At 50.4% G+C, this 15,573-nt stretch overlaps 1 protein-coding gene and 1 long non-coding RNA gene across 2 annotated transcripts in view; one reads left to right on the top strand and one right to left on the bottom strand.

The window, feature by feature from the left end:
* Positions 1–15,573, top strand: part of MACROD1 (mono-ADP ribosylhydrolase 1) — a 350,485-nt gene that overhangs the window by 152,636 nt on the left and 182,276 nt on the right. The gene's annotated exons all lie outside the window — the stretch shown is intronic.
* On the bottom strand, positions 9,686–13,317 carry LOC146334385 (uncharacterized). The gene is made up of 3 exons (XR_014786217.1): positions 13,245–13,317; positions 11,067–11,168; positions 9,686–9,928 (listed from the first exon to the last, which is right to left on the bottom strand). It is a non-coding gene; the product is annotated as an uncharacterized LOC146334385 (long non-coding RNA).

Raw genomic sequence — 15,573 nt, 5'->3', positions numbered from 1 at the left:
GGCAGAATCGGGCGGGTCAGAGGTGGAGCCAGATCGGAACCTGGAAGGAGGCTAACAATTTATGGGTTGTTATTTGAGAGCCAGCGTGGTGTGGTGGTTAGAGTGTTGGACTGGGATTCAGGAGACCCGGGTTCTAGTCCCCACTCTGCCGTGGAGCTCACTGGGTGACTTTGGGTCGCTCACTGTCTCTCAGCCTAATCTACCTCACAGGGTTGTTGTGAGGATAAAATGGGGAGGAGGGGGACCATGTAAGCTGCCTTAGGCTCCTCTCAACAGGGAAACAGGCAGGATATAAATGGAGCCCCATGGAGCTTGCTGGCTTTTTAGACCCCGGTTTTGGCTACCCGATAGAACACTGCAAAACCCTGGCCGACTGGGAGGCCTCTGCTCCCCGCTGAGCCAGCATTAGAACTCAAGCTGGCCCCATGGTGGAGATGCATCCGTGGCGCAGCCTGCTCTGCGAAGTCGCCTTGGCTCAGCTGCCATGTTGTGCCGTGGGGGGTTCCAGCTTCCCTGATTAGCAGCAGCTCCCCCCCACACACACACCATCTTCCTTGCAGGGGAAGTGGAAGAGGAGGAGGAGGAGATGGGGGGCACAGAGCCATTAGCCAGAGCTGCTGCTGTAGCACAGCCAGCCGGGCGGAGAGGTCAGGCAGGGAGGAAGGCCTTCTGGCCTCTGCCATTCCCCGCTTGAACGGAGCTCCCCCCTGCCCGCTGCAGTAATGTAGTTAAGGACACGCTTGGATTCTTAATAGAGGGGAGAGGACTGAAGGGTAATATTAATCAGGAAGCACCGGGCGGCTGGGGCCAAGCAGCTGGGGAGCTGAGGCAAAGGAAACCGGAGGGGTGGGGAAGCGTTCGTCATCTCTCCAGGCTGCTGGATTTTCCCCGAGAGCTCACAGCCTCCCGTGGCCACTACAAGGCACCACGCCCCCTCCCACAGCGAGAGGGAAGAGCGCCACAGAGGCCCGCCTCCAACCCCAGGAGTTGAATTATGAGGGGAAAGGAAAGACGGCCCTTAATGAAGCCCCCATTGCCTATCCACCCCCTAAATTTCCTGCAGTTTAGCCGTGCCTCCCCCTGTGGCCTTCTAGAGCAGTAGCGAAGGGAGCGGTCAGAAAAGGCAGCTGGGGCATCTCTGCTGCCCCCTTGTAATTCAAGCACTAGCCCTCCTTCCGCCCAGTTCCTCCCCAGAGCTGGAAAAAGCATCCAAGAATTCTTGATCTTGGCATCCTTCCTTCACCAGACCATTCAGCCTCTGCTCTGCTTCACCAGGGCACCAGAGTCATCAAAAGCTAGCTGAGCACCCACAAACACACACACTCATCGCGCCTCATTGTTTTTGCTGGAAAGGTTCTGGGGCTCAGGCCTGCAGGGGACCCCAGCCCTCTGCTTCTGTGGAAGGAAGCCCTGCTCCAGTGGCAGCTGGTGGCCCCTGAGGCTGGCAGGGCAGAGGGCTGGTCGCCAGGGGCGGAGCCAGGGGCGGCGCGCAGCAGATCCGCTGCTCTCCCCTTGCGACAGACCCGAAGCACGCTCCATTGGTGGCCACAACGGACCAGGAGTGCAAAGCCCCATCGGGGGGATGGCGGAGTCTGACTTCCGCTGCTCTTGAATTCTAAGTAGAGGAGGAAAAGCTGCCGTTCATTAGGTAGTGGAGGGGAAGCACTCTGTGTGTGCCCAGAGGTACTTTGACTACATCTCAAATCTGTTTAAGAGAAGGGCATTGGCCACAGGTAGGGAGCGGCTCATTGCAATTCCATGGACGTCACTCAGGGAGGAGAGATGGGGAGGTGGAGCCAAGCATACCTGGAAGAGCTTTTTCTTTTCCTGTTTCCACCACTGAATACACACATATTTGTGTATCGACACCAGTAGCGCTGTCAGGGCAGACGTCAGAGGCCCCGGTCAGCAGAATGAGTAGAAGGGCATCCCGCAAAGCAGCAGGGCTGGCTTACCACGTTCTGAAGTGAACCGATAGACATTACTATTTAAAGAGCCCCCATTAAATCCAGAGTCTAAAATTACCCAAAGGCACCACTCACTCACTCACTCACTCACTCACTCTCATACACATACACACACATTGTAACTCATACGCTAGCGGGCACACAAACACAACCAGACTTTCTGTGTTTTTTCTTGTGGGTGAATAAACACAAAAGCGTTGCACAAACACTGCAACACCCACCCACCCTCCAGTCCCCTCATTTCCAGCAAACGAATCTATGCCATTGATCTGTTGTTCCCCCTGGGCTTATTCTCATGCATGCATGTGTCGTGTCATTCCCACCCCCCCGCTTTTTTTTTCAAATCAGGTGAGGGTGTTTTTTTTGTACAGGAGGAGGGGGCTGGGGGGTGGGAAGCATAGAGGCATTGTCTGTAATAATTGCATTGTTAGGCCAAAGAGATTCCTTGTTCTGCTATCTAATTTCTGCGCCTTTATTAAACGTGATTGCCGGCTTGACAGCTGCGGGGAAATGAACGGCGCAGCGGCATGTCAGCGGGAGAGCCCGGCGCTTTACAAATTGTTGCACGTGACAAGAAAACCTTATTGCGCCAAGAGGGGGAGAGAGGGAGACAGAGAACGGTGCTGGGAGAGAGCCCTCCAGCCCCTTTGGAAAAGCAGTCTAAATCTGGCAGCAGCACAAACTCTTGTGTTTCTCTGTACCTCTCGCTTCCCCAGCCTGTCCATCTGAGCGCAACCTCCAGAATCACGGGCAGGAGCTGAGCCAAAAAAGTCCGTTCCCCAGTCCCCCTCCTGAGGCAAAAGAAGCTATGTTCTGCAATAAAGAAAGCAGAATTCTGCAATCTTCACACGGAATGCAAATTAAGAGAGGTGTGCAAATATGCAATAACTTACTCTGCATGGTTTGGTTTTTAAATAGTTTGCATAACTTCTTTCTGCTGATCATGGAGAAGGGGCAAGGTTATTTGTAGTGGAACCTCACCTCAGACTGTTGGAAAGAGTGCTGAGCACCTCCTCTGAGACTCCACCTGGCATTGCCCTCCCATTCTTTTAAAGCCAAATCTTTGCATTGTGAAGCAGTGGTGCCATTAGAACAGGGCTTTGGGGCAGATGTCCAGGATCCAACTTGGGGGAATGAGCAGGAGGGGCCGCCAAATGCAGCAGCAGGACTGGCTTAGCACATTTCGAAGTAAGCGACGGAATACACGTGGCCATCCAAAGAGTGTGGGTGGGAAGAACGCAAGACCATTTAAAGTAAATGAAGCAACACCCATTGCTATCCAGAGTATAAAATTCTCTAAGAGCACCACTGTTAATAAGGGCTAGAAGCTTGCTTTTCAAAGAAAGACAGCTGACCCTATTCTGAAGCTGAATTTTGTTCCCTTTGCCACACAACTGTGCTCATTGCAGACTTGAAATTCCATTCTGCGCAAGATACGTGAATCTGCCAGCTCTCTCCCAGTATGCTCAATTTGCGTGCTTCATGTTATCTGTCTATTGATTCATCAGTAAGTTTGACTGTATCTCGAACTGCACAGGGCCATCCCATTGCTGCTGACCAAGAAACTTCAAATTCTGTCTTCAGGCTGCATTATGCAAATGGAGCTAGCTTTGCATAAACCTCCCTGGTTCTTTGCGCCTGACGCTCCCTTCCTCTCTTTCCATCTATTTATGTGTCACGTGGGATCGTTCATAGCACTCCGCCATGAAGGCTTCTCAATTTTCGGCACTCAAAATAAATGACGCAATCAATACATTGTTATGCAAAGATCCTGTGTTTTGCATAATAATATCCCATTTGCATGCCTAATTTGAAACCCAGTACTTGATGATTGGCATGATGCGGGATGGTGGCAGGAGCAGCAGAGTATGATCAGAAAGCACAGCATGTTTGTTCGTTTGTTTGTTATAAGCATGGCGGACAGGTCCCAGCCCTGAGGAGCTTACAGTCCTAGCTTCAACACAGCAGAGACAACAGAGGAAGGGGAGGGAATTGGAGGCAGAGGTAAAAAGAGGAAGAATCAGGGCCGGCCCTATCATTAGGCTGAGTGAGGCAATTGTTTCAGGCGGCAGGTGCTGAGGGGTGGCAGCAAGGCGTTGGAGGACAGAGCTGTGTGGCGCACAGCCTGCCCCACTTCCCCTAAGCTAGTCTGCTGCTTTCAAGTCTGACGAAGGATGTTGCCGCATCACCAGTGTTGAAGAAAGCTGTAATGGTCAGCCTACTCGGCTTTTGAACATGGAATGGGAGGGGGTGCCATCTTGTTCTTCAGAAAATATATCGGGCTGGCCTTGGGAAAAATTTACATGTATTTCAGGGCAGGGGCAGGAAGCCTGGTACCCTCCAGATGTTTTGAATTATAACTCCCATAAACCCCAGCCAGTTTAGCCAGGGATTATGAGAGCTGTCATCCAAGGCATTTGGAGGGCCCAGGTTGCCTACCCTAAACTAAATGATTATGCCAAAGGCAACACGGAAAAGGTGGCTTTTGAGGAGGGATTTGAAGCAAGCAAGAGAAAGGAAGGTGTTCTAAGTAAGGCCCAGAAAAAAATGGGCATGGGGGAAAAAAGTTTGTTCTGTTTCCCCTCACTCAATGTAAGGGGACAGCGAGGGAGAGGAGGTCCCTTATCACAAGGATCACTGGCCCCCCAAGCAGCTATTTCATCAAAGATGCCTCCTGCTTCTCGGACAGAGCAGCTGTTTATAACAGGCCTTGCCTCTAATTCTGCCTCGGTGCCTAGCCCTGTATTTCTTTTAGACCACACTCTGTCCCACAGTTAACCCAAGAATATCCAGTGCTTGAGGTGAAAACACCCATGCTTTCCCCTAATTTGTGTGGAGCACCTTCCATTCCAAGCATGGTCCATTGAAGTGAACAGCTGTGCTGTTAAGCAGCTCCTGTCTACTTAAGAACATAAGAAGATCCCTGCTGGATCAGACCAAGGGCTCCATCTAGTCCAGCATTCTGTTCACACAGTGGCCAGCCAGCTGCCCAACCCACAAGCAGGACATGAGTGCAACAGCATCTTCCCACCCATGTTTCCCCAGCGACTGGAGTACATAGGCAGACCACCTCTGGTACTGGAGGTAGCATAGAGCCATCAGGACTAGTAGCCAGTGTAGCCTTCTCCTCCAGGAATGTGTCCAACCCCCTTTTAAAGCCATCTGAATGAATTCCATAGTTTGACTATGCACTGTGTGAAGAACTCCTTTTTATCTCTCCTGAATCTCCCACCAATCAGCTTCATGGGAGGACCCCACTGGATTCTAGCATTATGAGAGCAAAGAACATCCTGGTACATTTATTCCCCCCCCCCCCCCCGGGCATCACTGTTGCATCTTCCCCTGTGTTACCATTAGCGGCACTCCAAACCCACAGCTTCTCCATGACTCGTGTTAGGGCCTTGTCAGCCCTGGATGCTTGAGTTCTTTGCCTCGCCACAGAGACAGGACCATCAGGCAGGTCAAACACGTTCCAGCAGGACACTCAGTGATCGCCCCACTCGAGTGACTGCCACCCAGGGGCCCTCTGGGGATAAGGTGTGTATGTGTGCGCGCCTCTGCATGTGTGAGATTGGAGATGGGGCGGGGAAGGAATTGCAGCGTGAAGGAAGGGCACGGCGGCAGCAAAGTCAGGCCCCGCCGCATCAATTTGGGCTGACAGCTAGCAATTACACTGTGCGATAGCCAGATTACTGCAAATGCATTTATTACAGGGCTGAGGAGCAGGGGACTTATTTACTGGCAAATCCATACTCATTACAAGACTCGCCCTACCCTGGCCACAAAACAGCTCAAGTGAAACAAACAATTATCGGAGGCCTTGTGGGACCACGCCGTTTCTCGGGGCTCCGAGGGCTGGGTGGTGGGCGGTGGGTGGGCTGGGAGAGGCAGGGCAAAAGGATAGCTGTCTTCCTGTCTGTCTGTCTGTCTTTAGTAGTATCTATCTATCTATCTATCTATCTATGGTTGGCCAGGTGTCCTACTTTACTGAGGACAGCCTCTATTTTGGAGAGCTGGCAGAGGACTGTCCTCTATTGAAGGAGTCCTCTATTTGAAGAGGGGTCCAGTTCAAATCTGGTTTAAAGCCGAAGAACCATAAGGAGGGAGAGCTGAACAGGCAGGGACACCGGTCACCTGGTCACAGACCTCTCCACTGTAGTGAGATGTACTGTATTTATATTTAAATTATAATTATAATTTCTAAATTTGTGTGTGTGCACGCGTGCATGTCTGTAAATTAGCCCATGCAAGTCTTATGTGAATTGGTGCCCTCTTTTTCGGTGATGCATTTCCTCTTTGGGGGCAATTTGTAAATGACCACTCTTGTCTGTCTGTCTGTCTATCTATCTAATCTATCACAGCAATTCCCAAACTGTGTGCCATGAGAGAAAGGCAAGTGTGTGCCTGAAGAAATGAATTAAAGGCTCTCGAAGACCCCACCCCACTCCTCCTCCCACAGAGGAGTCTTCCTGCCACATCTCTCCATGAGACGTTTTAATGCTGCATTTTATCCTATGGTTGTTGTTTTTATTGTGTTTTGTTGTATATTTTTAATTCATTGATTTATTTTGCCCAGAGAAGTGTCTGTTATGGGGTGAACTATAAATAAATAAAGAGTCAATGTTCTGGGTTCGAATCCTTCCAATCAGAAGGCATGTCCAGAATAGTGACTCATGCATAAACACAGTGGCTGTTACCTTAGGGACAGGTAATGCTTACACACTTGAAAAGTAAATCATTCTGAGTATAAGAATGGAGTGTGCTTTCATTTTTAATTTGGGGGCAGGGGAGCACGCCTCAGCTATCAGGCATCTGTGAAATGCTGGTTCTTTATGGGCTCTGTGCAGTCTCACATATGGGTTCTGTGCTTGCACAGAGCAACATTCAGAACTTTCCCCAACCTGGCACCCTCCAGATGTGTTGGATCACAACTCCCATTAGGCTCTAGCCAGAGAAATGAAGGGAGTTGTAGTCCAAGACCTCTGGAAGGTGCCAGGTTGGGGAAAGCTGTTTGAGAGCACAGCCACTGGAACATTTTGGCACTAACACGCGTGGAGCGTGTCATGCTGAGTGAGCCATGGCGGGGACCTTATTGTTCCGTTCCTTTCTGACTTCGGCGGTGGTGGCATCTCTTGAAACAATCTCTCTGTGTAAGATACTTCAGCCTGTTTCGTTTCCTCCATGATTTTGTTTTACATTTTATATCCCTTCCTGTTTTCCCTAAGTTTTTCTCGCTGGACCTTTCCTGTTTTTATTTTCCTCTAGCGTCCTTTCCTCTTTTGTGCTCACATGCTTAGAGCGCATTGGATACTTTTTAAGAAATGTGAATTTGCAAGGGTATGCTTTCCTTAAGGGATGATTGATTGATTGATTAATTATTACATTATATCTCACCTTTTTTGCTCTAAGGAGCCCTAGGTGGCTTACATAATTCTCCTCCTCTCCATTTTTATCCTCACAACAACCTGTGAGGTAGGTCAGGCTGAGAGACAGTGACTGGTCCAAAGTCACCCAGGGAGCTTTATAACCCAAATGGGAACTAGAACCCAGATCTCCTGAGTCCCAGTCTAGCACTTTAACCACTACACCACACTGGCTCTTCCTCTTCCGTAGCACTGTCAATATATAGGGCACTTTGCACAAAAAGAACATTCTGTATAACTGAGCTGAATCTGCTCATAGGGACCCTGCCACTTTGGGTCACCTGCAAAAGTGTAGCAGTTTGCTGAAGGATGCAGCCTCCTGGAAGGAGGAATTCAGTATGCAAACCAAAGTGAGAAACTAAAGCTCTGCCTACTAAACAGAGAGGGAGGGGTTGCCCTGTGTAGACAAGGGATCCTCCTAGAAAGATAAGTGTCTCCTCAGCACACAGGGCTAGCGCCAGCGCCTAGCATCGTTGGGCAGCCGTCCGGGTCCCAACTTAGTGGGTCAGCAAAAATTTGTAATGAGCTGGAGACTCTTGGGTCTAGGGTGTATGATCAACATACCACAAAAATGGGGAGCCATCCTGCGTAAAGACATTTCAGATTGTCCATTAATAAGTGATCTCAACGCTTCCAAAACCAAGCCTTGATAGAGAATTCCACTTTTCCAGTGGGTTGCAGTTATTGCTCTTGCTGCTGCTAAAGGGCATCTCTTCACCAGCCTAAAATCCTGCATTTAAAACGGGGCTTTCTCCTTCCGTTTAAATGCAGGATCACAACGACTCCCCTTTTCATGTGCTTCCTTTTCCCGCACCCCCTTCCCCTCCTTCTCCCCGTTATCTGAGTCTTCCATTATCTTTCATCGATCTCTGCTCCTCTTCTTGCCACTTTTCCCTCTTTTCATGGAGGAAACTGAAGCGGAACACAACAGAGTAATTTGATAGCTCATGATCTGCGATCTATTTAAAAACGGAACAAATGGCATTTAGTGCAAGAGACTCCTTATCACGGCGTTATGTAAAGAGCCCGCAAACGTCCGTGAAGGAGCCATCTCAGTCGCAGGTTAAAAGCTCAGTGTGAAGGAGCCCAAAGAGTGTAAAATAAAGTTTTTATGCTGTACCGACTGTAAAACTTTTGGAATAGTACCTCAGTTTACAAATACACCTGCATCACGTGTAGTCTGGCTGGTTGCCCCATATTGCAGCAGATTCTGTGCGTGCATGTGTGTGTGTGTGTGGTGGTGGAGCTATCACATAAGTGGGTTGGCGTGGCGTCTTCTTTGGGGTGTGTAAAGGTAGCTGGTGTGGTGCAGTGGTTAGAGCGCTGGGTTAGAAACAGGGAGCCAATGTAAATCCAGGGCCAGAATCAAATGTGGCTATGATCAGGCACCTGTTGTGGGCCCAGACACCAGCAAGGGCCCTCTGGCATCCCTGATGAGCTATAGCTGCTCTCACCCACTCACAGAGTACGCCCAGGCTTGAGGCCCACCCAGAGCCAGCATCAAGGGTAGGCATAGTTGGGCGCCTGCCGAGGGCCCACGCTCCAGCAGGGGCCCACTGACAAGAACCTCCTGGAGTTGCTCCTCCTCTTCACCATCTCCACCTGCTCGTTCCCCTGCCTCTCTCTGGCCAAGACAACAGCGGTGATGAGAAGGAGAAGCAGGAGATGCCATTTGCTCACTGGCTCTGTGTCAAGCAAGCAAGTAGTAGCAATGATGAGAAAAAGGAGAAGGAGCCACTGGTGACAATGGCGGTGAGAAGGTGGACTCAGTGAGGGAGGGGGCCCATTGAGGGTGCCTTGCCCTCCGAAACCAGGAGCAGGCACTGTATCAAACCCCCAGCTCAGCTACAAAGTTCACTGGGTGAACTTGGCACAGGCACTCTCGGCCTAATGTACCTCACCAGGCCGTCAAGGGGGCAAAAGGACGGGGGAAACATTGCACGCCTCCTTGAGTCGGGTGGGATAAAATACAACAGGATTAAAAAGGTAAAAATAAACACGGTTTCCGAGTGCCCGGTTCAGGATGCCCTCTGCCAGGCCCGGGGCTCATCCCCGCACCTTTTCCCTGAGCTGCCGGGTCCCAGCACCTTCAGTAGCCTAATTGCCCGCGATCAATACTACCTCATCGAGGGGAAGCTGTCAGTGTAATTGAAATGTGGCCGCAGGCCTGCCAAGCTCGCTTATTGCGCTCGCTTGCCTGCTGGGGGCCGGCCCTGGCACCGGGCTCCACGGCACTCGTCTTAAATATTCATTCACTTGACAGAACACTAATTAAACAAAGTAAGGTGCATTATTACTTGATTAAATTTTTTATTGGCAGTTTAATTGGTCTGTTAGTCGCCCCACAGGGAGCCATGAGGAACCCCCCCCTCCCCTTTCCCCACCCCGTGCACACGTTAATGGATCGGTCGCCGTGAAACGTCCTTTGTGGCTGCGGTGCATCTTCTCGCATGGAGGCTCTCCATGGGGCGGCCGGGGGTGGGGGGAGGAGGACCGGAGCATCTGTGTCCTTTCTTCCTCCTGCTCTGGTTTCCATTCCTGCAGCGGAGACAGCCCGAGACAGCCGCGAGAGCGTCTCTCTGTTAATTCCTGCTCTGGGTTCCGATGCACTTTTATTATAATTCACAGTCCTTTGTCCTTCCTGGCCTGCATTCACTCTACAAGCTCCTCCGATGACCCTCATTTTAAACCGGCAGTCACCTACCACCTATCCGTACCTCCGCTTCCGGCCTTTGAAACGGAACCAATAGAGACGTTAAATGCAGCACGAGAAAGTTCTTTTCCACAAGGCACATTTCACCCTGCCTGCCAAACAATTTTCCTGCTCGCCTGTGCATTTCTAGCAAGCCTCCTGGCAAGCTGACAAGGTTCCAAGCTGCTAGCTCAGTTTTCGGAAGTCTGCTTACTCGGGCAAGCTGTCCTGGGAGACCCGTACGACGAATAACCCCCTGGCTGAAGTTTCAGCGCCATAAAACCAATGGGGTACAATCCCAATGCAGTCCTTATGGCACTTCCGGTCTAAAATTGGTTTTCTGCTTTAAGTTTCCAAGTCAAGGGATATAGGGCTTTTGAGATGCCAAGGGATATGAACGTGTCCTTAGGGAATCATTGAGTCATTGTGCATCCGTTTAAAATCATATATATTTCTATCCCACTTTTTATTTTCCCATATGAGTCGACACAGCAATTCATAAAATAGCAATAGCAGTAACACCAAATAAGAAAAACAAGATAAGAGAAACAAGGGCACAATCCTATGCACGTTTAGACAGAAAAGTAATGTCCTACAACTCCCAGCATGCCCCAGCCAGCACAGCTGGCTGGGGCATGCTGGGAGTTGTAGGACATTACTTTTCTGTCTAAACGTGCATCGAACTGCTCCTTAGGGGAAACAAAATAAGAGAAACCAAGAGAGACTGCAGTTCAGTGGTGGAGCGCCTGCTTTGCATGCAGAAAGTCCCTGGCTCAACCCCTAGCATCTAGGAAAGAATCCTGCCAGAAACCCTGGAGAATCACTGCCAGACAGTGTCGACAACCCTGGGCTAGATAGACCAGTGATCTGACTCACTGGCCCAGTTTGCATGATCACAGAGGGGAAATAAGCCATGGCAGTTTATCCCCCCGCCCCATCCCTCCTGCACTTGCTGGTCGCGTGTCGGGAGATTGGCATTATTACCTTCAGCAGTGCAGTTTCGGTCAGAGGACTGAATTCCATGTCATAGAAGCTCGCGGGGCCGACTTCCAGTGGTGGGCGGAGCTGAGAGCAAAAGGGGCGTGGCTGAAGGCAAAAGGAACGGGGGCAAAATGCAAAGGGTACCGGCGTGTTCTAGCTTAAAGCCAGTTACTAAGCCTTAACAGAAGCATTTCAACCTTTTAGAATGGGGGGGAAAACTGCACAAACGCTGAGAAACCACAATGACTGGTGGTTGGGGGGGAAGGGGGTGGGGCCAGGGAAAGAGGTGTGGCCTTCCTGGAGGGCTGGATCGGTACCCCAGGCCTGAGGTTTCAAACCCCTGTTCTAAAGTACTGGTGGAAAGGTATGATACAGAACTCTAAAGGTCCGGTCCTCAGTGCTGGCAGGAACGTTAGGAAGTGGTTAAAATCGCTGGGGTGCCAGTGGTGGGAATTGTTTGGCTTTTGTTTGGTGCCGATTGTTTTGGCCCAGGGTTGGGAATGATCCTGACACCACCGATACTAGTGGAACCACCCAAGCAAGCCCCTGGTTGCTGCCCACCAGTAATTAAGTGTATCAAGGTTGAGCTGCAGGGGAAGAGAGGTGGAAGGATAAGCGGATTACACTGCTAAATCCTTCCCTCCATCAGATAAAAAAAAGAGGGAGAGGCGGAAACTTTTGTCTCAACAACAGGCGAGCCTGAAAGCAAGCAGAGAGAAGGCAGGAGGAGCCTTGACTGCAATTTGTATTTATGGGATGCCAGGATGTGGCCACACCGCAGCACCCCTGGACCTGCCATAACTCTGACCCCACCAATAACAGCAGCAGGACCTAGGAATGTGCCCAGGGAGTTGTACTCCAAGACACCTGGTGCTGAGCAAGCCCGGGTTAGATCAGTTGGTTTAAAACAGTCTGACTGAGCAAAAATGTGCTGTTGATTAATTGGCCACCAGAGTTTACATTTTAAGTTTTGAAAAATGCAAATGCTTTTAAAGTCTGCAGAGGGTAAGACCCATCTTAGAAGAGGCGTTTCCACATGGGTGACAGTGCCTCTTCTAAAGTGACGCCTGCTGTGATGGATGCACGGATCATCTGCAAACAAAAGTAGTACGCTCTCTTTTTTTTTGCTTCAGAACTATTGTTGTTTTCTCATGCAGCCATATGCAGATTTAATTCATAGATGAACGGACTACATCTTATACAGTTAATCGACCGAGATTCTCCTTTAATCAGATGACAGCCCCATCATGTGAAGAAATACTCCACACCAGACCCGCTGAGTCTTTACAACCAGCCCTTCAAGCTTCGGCCTCTTCCCTCCTCCTTACATTGCCATTGCTTGCCACACCCCTGTCTGGCTGCCCACAGGCTGCCATGTTTCTTTCCAGTACTGTGCATGCCCACGTGGGCACACCCACACAGTGTTGTAAGGAAGCACGGCGCACTGCGATAGGCACGCTGGTGTCCACCGTGAGAAACTGGTGGCAGGACAGAGAGTGGGTTTGGCCACTGCATTGAAAGGGTTATCTGCTTTAGGGGAGGAGAAACCAACATGCACACTTTCTGCCCCCTAAACTCCTTGTCTGGAAACAGAATCCATGCCTGTCTGGTTCCACAGCGTCATCTGACAGTAGTCCACGGGGGCCTGGCAAAATCTGGCCTCCGTTATTGGCCACCTCTTCCATCCTTGCCCTCCACCCTTCCTCTCCTTTGTCATCCATCCTGTGCCACAGTCCTTCCGCATGGCTAGACTTGTATGCCCCTTTGCCCTTTCACTTTGCTGCGTCATCTCCCTTTTCACTTGCAGCCGCTCCGGCAGAGCTCAAGCATTTAATTTATATCCTCCTCCCCCCCTCCCAACCGCTGTTGGGGCTGGAGTGAAATTTACAGAGCACATAATTAACACCAGCAGGTCCTCGCCAGCGCGAGGTCGACGATTAGGTCAGGCCTTGGTTGTGGCGGATCCCAAGTTGAGTGGCAAGGGCAGAGCAGCAAGGAGGGCAGCTGGTCAGCAGGGGCGGGGGCTGGATTAGCACAGGAGCTGGAAGGGCAGCGGGGGTGGGAGAGCAAAACTTCAGTGTGAAATATGGTCTTGTTCACTCCTCCTCTCCTGAGATTTCGGCACATTTGGTTCACATTTGGTTCTGAAGGCACACTTTCCCCTCTCTTATTCAGTCTTACCTATGTCCCAGGAGTTGAAGCCTTTCTCTTCTCTCTCTCTCTCTCTCTCTCTCTCACTCTCACTCTCACGCACGCACGCACGCACACGCGCACATACGTCTTGGTAGGCAAGTTCCCCAAACACGGCAGCTGGATGGTGCTGACTGACTTCGCACCTCCCCCCCACACACACACATATACACACAGCACTGGCTCGCGCTCTGTGTGAGCTGCTAAATGTGTTTTCACGCAGGGGAGACTTTAAAACGCGTTTGAGCCTCTGGCACGGTATCTGCTCAGGCAGGAGAGAATGTGGAAGCGGCAGTGTGCCACTGTGTGTGCTCACCAGCATGGGCGCTGCAGCGTGCTACAGAGAGCGGCTTAGTAGTCTGATTTCAGCCCTACAAAATCCACGGAGGGTTTGTTTGCTTGTTTGTTTGCGTTTGTATGCGCGCGCACATCCAGGCGCGAGTGGTCCCCTCTTGATCTTGGGATCTGGGAGCATGGCTCTTCCTGCAGACCGTGATTGGAGAATCGGTGGCTGGAGGGGGCAGAAAATAGTGGTTTTTTTCCCCACGGTGATCAGTGGTGATAAGATAGAGACATGGTGGTGTGCTGGGCACTCATGTCTGCACTGCCCCCCCCCCCCCGTATTTTTGTCTCTGCTCACAGAGGTTTTGCAGGTTTCTGAAGCACTATTTTTGGGGGCCATTTGAGAAACTGTCAAAATGGCTGCCATGGGAGGTGTGGGAATGAACACATAACCTGCCCGAAAGACTGAGTCCAAGGCAGAGGTGGGGGTCTGAGCCCCAGCACATTAAACAACTCCTTTGAAATCACAGTTTTCAGCACCAACAGAAACCTATTTCACAGCAATCCCAGCTGCCAGCAAGGAAATCTGCTGATTTATTTTTTTTTAAGTGAAAAGGGTAGGGTACTTTGGTGGGCACCAAGAAAGGTGTCCAGGGGCCCACTGGTGCCACATGCCTACCCCTGCACTACAAAAACACCTGTAAGATCTACGAATGGAAACTATAGTGGGATGAGCACACCGTGGGTGACAGTATCTTCATGATGCTACTTCCAAGTGTGTGCGTGTGTATGTAAGTGTAATCCCACTGTTGTCTGTTTCGGCCTCGATTGGCTCTTTCCTTGCTAAGATCTGTTCGGGTGGGAGGATATATACGCAGATTGATCAGTCAGGAGGTAACTGGATGGAGACCTGGGGCTGATCTCTGGGATCTGAGATCTCTTCTGAGGTCTGCCGTTGAACTTCCTGTTGGCCTTTGACATTCAGTGACCCTTCCTCTCCCTGGGCCTCTTGTGTACCTTTTCTTCTTTTTAATCCTATGACCCTTCCTTTATCTGTTCCAATTCCGCAGGCGGCTTTTCAGCCTAATGCACACCCCCTGCCATGGGGAAAGATCTCAGGTCCCACCATAATATACCTAAGTGTCACTCTTTTGTATTTATTTTATTTATTTATTGCATTTATACCCCGCCTTTCTCCCTCTCGCAAGGAACTCAAGGCGGCTTACATTCTCCTCCTCCTCACCGTTGTATCCTCACAACAACAACCCTGTGAGGTAGGTTGGGCTGAGAGTCTGTGACTGGCCCAAAGTCACCCAGTGAGCTTCCATGGCCAAGTGGGGACTAGAACCCGGATCTCCCGGCTCCCAGTCCATCACTCTCACCACTACACAGCTCGTATTTCTGCAGAAATTAAGGATCTGCTGTGAGGGCGGGTGTGTATGTATGTGTTATAGAAATGGGAAGGCTCAGAAAAAAAGGGGGAATTTTTTTAATCTGTTTTTTCCCTTCCTCCCCTCCCCCCACTGTATTTTTCTGGGCCTTCAAACCTCATGATCACCATCACAATCGCCATCATCTGTATACCACTTTCAGCGTTCGTAGGCACTGTACAAAGGCACTGTACAAAGTTAACATAAGCAAAAAAAGCTAATCTACATTTTGGAAGTGCAGAGCAGAGGAGGATCACGGAGGGTAGGGAGAGATGTGCAGCTAAGAACAGGAATGGGAGAGGCAAGAGACGTTAATGTGAGAGAGGCAGCTAAATGCTTATGCAGGAGCTTTGTGCTAAGGAGAGGAAAGGCTCCTCCTGACCTCGGTCATAACATCTGCGGCTGCAAACTTTATAAAATGATGCATGCTCAGGAGACTAGAGTATGAAACGAACATTGCCTGTAATTCTGTGCCATCCTTACATAATAAAATGTCCACCTTAGTTGTCTTTGTTTTACATGGTGCCCCTAGAACTGTTTCCTTCTCTGCAGCTGTGCATGGAACCCTTAGTTCCTACTGTGCATTGTTGGTACAATACTGGTGCTGT

The sequence above is a fragment of the Heloderma suspectum genome, chromosome 17 (assembly GCF_057233095.1).
Source record: "Heloderma suspectum isolate Gila_16-S chromosome 17, 16-S_ref, whole genome shotgun sequence".
Classification (NCBI taxonomy): domain Eukaryota; kingdom Metazoa; phylum Chordata; class Lepidosauria; order Squamata; family Helodermatidae; genus Heloderma; species Heloderma suspectum.
Note: the sequence above shows the minus strand (reverse complement) of the source record. Positions and strands in the feature narration are given on the sequence as shown.